The sequence below is a fragment of the Nyctereutes procyonoides genome, unplaced genomic scaffold (assembly GCF_905146905.1).
Source record: "Nyctereutes procyonoides isolate TBG_1078 unplaced genomic scaffold, NYPRO_anot_genome, whole genome shotgun sequence".
Classification (NCBI taxonomy): Eukaryota; Metazoa; Chordata; class Mammalia; order Carnivora; family Canidae; genus Nyctereutes; species Nyctereutes procyonoides.
The window spans coordinates 48,717,049-48,723,048 of record NW_026575121.1 but is presented as its reverse complement, the minus strand read 5'-3'; positions in this window follow the sequence as shown (position 1 = coordinate 48,723,048).

Sequence of the window (6,000 nt, the reverse complement as noted above, 5' to 3'; positions counted from 1 at the left end):
GATCATGTTTGTATCATATAATTTTTCTATTGGTCTTCCATCCTGTCTTGCCTTCCTGTATGCCTGGTTATATTTTGTAAGTTCTATTTCACTATGCCTGATTGTTTTTTATTGAGCACCATACATTGCTTATGAAAAAATGTTCAGATGGTTTGAGACTCTAGATGATGGTATCTTCCTCCAGAAAGGATTAAGATTTACTTCTGGCATAGCACTAGGCTAGGACAGATTGTCTTAATCTAATTTATTGAGCTGATTTGAAGCTAGATTTACTCCTTGAGACTTAGTCTATTTATTTTTTATTTATTTAAAGTAGGCTCCATGCCCATTTGGAGCCCAATGCAGGGCTTGAACTTACGACCCTGAGATCAAGACCTGAGCTGAGATCAAGAGTCACACACTTAACTGACTAAGCTACCCAGGAGCCCTGAAAGTTAGTCTATTTCTGATTCACCTTCATTTTTAGTATTATAGTGCTTTGTGTTCCCAATCAAAAGTCTGGGTTATTTGTCAGAACTTCTCTTCCTTAGCACTGAAATCCCAACTTTGCTTACCTGGGCCTGTGGAAGCACCAACCCTCTGTTTCATTCTTTTGCCACTCAATGGTCTCTTTCAAATTAGCAATTACCTCAAGGAGGAGAGCAGCTCCCCATGCCAAGTCCACCTCTTGTGGCTTCCCTCTCTTCTGGATCTTGGCTCCACAAATTTCCTTGCTAACTCTCTGATAACTTCAAACACACATTTTTTTTAATTTATTAATTTGTCTATTAATTTATCTACCTTATCTGGCCATACTTAATGGCAATATTCTGAAATAATCTAGGTCAGAATTCAGCCATTGCCAGAAGCAAAAATTTACATATACTCTAATGAAATATATTATTGCAATATACATGCATTCCTATAACTTGCTTTTCTCACCCTTATGTGAACCATGAATATCTTTAATAAGTATGTCATTATTAATTTGCACAATAATTAAGATGGTACTTAGAAGTTATACAATTCTATGAGTGAATCATAATCTTTTAGCCAAACCCTTATAATTGGATACTTCAACTGCTTTTATTTTTTTCTTTGTTATAAACAGCAATATGATGCTCATCTTCATATTACCTTTCTAAGTAGTTGTACTTATTTCTTCAGTATAACACCTTGAAATAAAAATATAATAGAAAAAAGTATGAATGTTTTAAGGTTTTTGTTACATTACTAAAGTTCCCTCTAAGAAATTTATACCAACTTACATTTCCACCAGCAATGTGTAAGCCCATTTCCTTATATTTTTAAGCACTTTCTGAATAATAGAATTCTAATTTTTAAACTTACCTGTTTCTGACATGCATAAGCAAATTATTATGTGATTCATCCATGGCTCCATATCAGAGACACTCTTGGGATCACAAGGAAAAAAACTAAACTTGGATCCTGATCTTAAGGAGTTCATGATTCTTCATAGGTTTTTTTTTTTTTTAATGATTTTATTTTTAAGTAATCTCTATACCCAGTGTGGGCTTGAACTCACAACCTCAAGATCAAGCGTTGCACGCTCCACCAACTGAGCCAGCCAGGTGCCCTTTTTCACAATTTTCATTGTAAAGGTCCATTGGTAATGTTCCCAGAAAGCCTGAATCTTCCATATAGAAACTTGCTTCCTTGTGTTCTCATCAATTATATTATGTATTTTGGACCCTGCCTTATCTTTAATTACAATTATATACTAAAGACTTATTTACAATACATGGTCCTTGGTCTCTTTCTGTCAGCTCTATGTGTCCACATAGTGTGACCACATTTTATTTTTCCTCCTTCGTGTACTTCCTAAACTTGTCCTGCTTGAGCTCTATTCAGTGGTCTGACCACTCACCCAACTTACCAAGGTCACTCATCTAGATCAGGGTTCAACAAACTACTGGGCAGGGTGCCAATCTGGCTTACCAGCTGTGTTGGTAAGCAAAGTTTCTGCTCTGCTCACTTGAATGCATATTGTCTGTGACTACTTTGTTGATACAGCGGTGACGTTGAGTAGCTGTGATAGAGATCACGTGTTCCACAAACCTAAAATATTGACTCTCCTTCCTTTCCTGGGAAAAGTTTGCCAGTCCCTGATCCTTACAACTCTATAAGATCCTGAACTTAATAAGAAAGGTTTCTCCACTGCCCAAGTAAGCAGCTACTCTGAATAAACCTCCAATCCCCCAACACCAGTGGGCATAGGGCCCAGCCTGCTCAGGGTGACTTTATTTAGAGTACCACCACTCACAGAAAAACTGTCCTCTGTCTCAGGATTCTGATGGGATGATTTTGTCCCTCCCACTGCTCCAGCTAATCAGAATCCTCCCTATGAATTCTGTCAGAGGTATCCTGAGTATGCTCCCTTTTACCTGGGCTCCTAAGCCAATGAGATGACGGAGGCCTAAGGCTGACATAATCATCCTGCTCTCCTAGAAAAGAGCCTATCTGGCAGGTAATGCAAGCAGGAGCCAATGTACCCAAATATCAAGATACACAGAGTCCTAATTACCTTTTTTGAATCCCCAAATTGAGTTGCCAGTAGCTAGCTTCACCTTTTACAATTTTACTTTTTAAACTTGACATGACTAGCTTATAAATACTGGATTTCCCAGTTAAATGAGAGAGAAATTACTCTTTTTGTTTAAGTTCATTTTAACTGGGTTTCTGTTGTGTGAAACCAACAGAACCCAGACAAATATAAAACTGGATCCAGGAATGGAAGGTGCAAATGAAAAATTGTCATGGGTAAGACAAATTGGAAGGCAGTGGGAATTCTTTTTTTGTTTGTTTTTAAAAATATTTTAGGGATCCCTGGGTGGCTCAGCGGTTTAGCGCCTGCCTTTGGCCCAGGGTGCAATCCTGGAGTCCCGGGATCGAGTCCCACGTTGGGCTCCCAGCATGGAGCCTGCTTCTCCCTCAGCCTGTGTCTCTGCCTCTTTCTCTCTCTCTCTATGTCTGTCATAAATAAATAAATAAATAAATAAATAAATAAATAAATAAATAAATCTTTAAAAAAATATTTTATTTATTTATTCATGAGAGACACACAGAGAGAGGCAGAGGGAAAAGCAGGCTCCTATGGGAAGCCGGATCCAGGGCTCGATCCTGGGACCCCAGGATCACACCCTGAGCCGAAGGCAGACGCTCAACCACTAAGCTACCCAGGCGTCCTGGCAGTGGGAGTTCTTGTACTGGTGAAGCTGGTGACCCCTACCTGATTGATGCTTGATTTGAAGTTGGCTGAATTACTACTTATTTGTACTTAGGACAGGGATCATTTGTAGACCTTGGACATTATAGATACTGAGGGTGAATATTCATGACATCCACATCTCCACAAAGAAGCCTAATGTTTATAAGGCACACCAATCTGAACAGAAGAGGATGCTCCCAGCCAAAGGACACTGGCCTGGGGTTCTGGATATCTTGGCACTGCCCAATTGTCGGGGATCATGACATGAACTTTTGCCATAGTGGCATGCCACAGCCCAACACTCAGGAGGCTCTTGGTATAAAAAGTCCAGAAAATGCAATGAAAAGGGTCAGATTCAACAGGTTTGTGGCTTTCGTCTCCTATTCAGTTTTCAAGGGAATTATATCATTAGGGAAAACACAACCTGTGATTAAATTTGCTAAAATCATGGTTCCCAAACTCTGTCCCAAGGTGCCCTGAGTACTGCAGAGCATTCACAGGGGTACCACAGGATAGTTTACATTTTCTAGAAATACAGCAGTATTAAGCATCTGTCGGCCACCACACTGACAGGTGGTCCACAGTTTCAACATTAGATCATGCCACATTCTTTTCAATGATGTCATATATCAGCAGAGCAACTGCTTATATTTTGGCAGCTGCTATGATAAAAAATCAATGTGTAACAAGAATTGAAGAATTGAAGAAATATGTCCAATCTTATTCTAAGGCTTGATAAGTTGTACAGTGTCCAACAGGAACCTATGCATGTAACTTAGCATGTAACTGTGATTACTTAAGAATTAAATTAATAATTTTCTTGTTTTTGATTAAAACATTTTTTTAAGAGAGAGAGAGCACAAGCAGGAAGGGAAAGAGGAGGAGAGAGAATCTTAGGCTCCATACTCAACATGGAGCCCAACTCAGTCAAGGCTTGATCTGATGACCCTGAGATCATGACCTGAGTTGAAATCAAGAGTCGGATGCTTAACTGACTGAGCCACCCAGACACCCCTAGACTATTTTCTAATTTGCAGTGTTATTTTTTCAAAGGGCTACTAAGTTATTCAGACAGAAATGCTTATTAAGTTGCTTGTACCTAGCTTCTTAGTTAATTGGACTGTTAAGTATTTCTTTTGGCTCAGAGTTGCTATGGAAAGTCACTGAGGTACTAAAGGTGCTGGGAATGAGAAAGTTTAGTATTTCTGTGCTTAAGATCATTCCCAGGACTTCAAATCCTCACCAGTAGGTGGGCTGCTAAAACAGTACACCCTCCAGAAGGGTCATGCTCCTCTCCAGTATGGCTGCAGAAGGCCACAGAATATGGAGAACCTTTCAAAGAACAGAGGCAAGTACTGTCCCAGTGGCTAACTCAGGCCCTCTCATCAAACCGCCTCACTTTCCGGGAAGGTATCATGTATATCATGGACTGATGATGACACCTGCTTATTTCCCCCCACCTTCTTTTCAGATGAGAGTTTTTAAGTTGGTTATCAGAATTTTTTTCCCACATTAAACACAATAAGGGTGCTAACATTTACCAGGTAGCTATACAGCAGGTTGCTGACCTGGGAAAAGCTTACATCCAGACTTGACAAAGAGGAATACATATTATCAAGCCTCCACTTGAACTTGCCTTGCTTTGGAGAAGGGATAAGTACATGAATGGTTATGCATGGGCTGGCTGTATTATGTTGGGGGGGGGTGCACCAACAAATTATAAATGGAAAAAGAGAACGTGTGTACATGCGTGTGTGTGTGTCGGTATATGTGAGCATGCACACATGCTGGGCAGCCAAGGGGGTGGAATGTATCAATCTGAACTAGACTGTTCCATCCCTGTGTCTTCTCGCCCTCTGGTCACAAGAACGTACATACACAAATTTGAATCCCTCTGCTAGCTTTGGTATATGACATTGGCTAAGATGAAGTTACTCTCTTCTCTCTGGGATTACAAAGACATGTAGAGAGATTCTTAACGCCTCACCTAGAAAGCCCACATGAGGTGAGGGTAAGTAGAGGCTAGCAGGGAAGGCAGGAAGAGGAAGGCAGAGTTCTGATTTTATCACTGAACACATCCTCCTGGATTTATCCAAGCTTCATTCAGGAGGCTTGGATTTCCATCACTGAGCTAAAATTTCCCTTTTGTGGTTGTAAAGATTTGAGCTAGGTTTCCATCACTTGTTGTTCAAAGACCATGGACTAATAGTATCACATAACATAGTTTCGTAGGAAAACAAATAAAACTGGGCTGTAAAATCAAGGTATGAAACTTCATGCTTATCTTTTTTTCAGGTGAAACTTTGATGATAGGGTTGTGTGAGGTCAGTATTTTCTTTTTTTTTTAAAGACTATTTATTCATGAGACACACACACACACACACACACAGAGAGAGAGAGAGAGAGAGAGAGAGAGAGAGAGGCAGAGACACAGGCAGAGGGAGAAGCAGGCTCCATGCAGGGAGCCCGATGTGGGACTCGATGCGGGACTCGATTCCGGGACTCCAGGATCACGCCTCTGGCCAAAGGCCGGCGCTAAACCCCTGAGCCACCCAGGGATCCCTGAGGTCAGTATTTTAATGAGGATTCTGAGCATAGGTGGTTGTGTGCCTTCTGGAACCAAAGTCTGCAACTCACAGGCACATTTTACCTTTGTGTGGTTGGTTATACAATGTTCCTTAAGCATGTAATTCCCTAGATCTCCTTGAAGGGAAAATTGAAATCACTTTCTACAATTTGTCTTCCTTGTCAGAAAACAGGGCCAAGGGCTTTTAAGAAGTGGAGCTACAGTT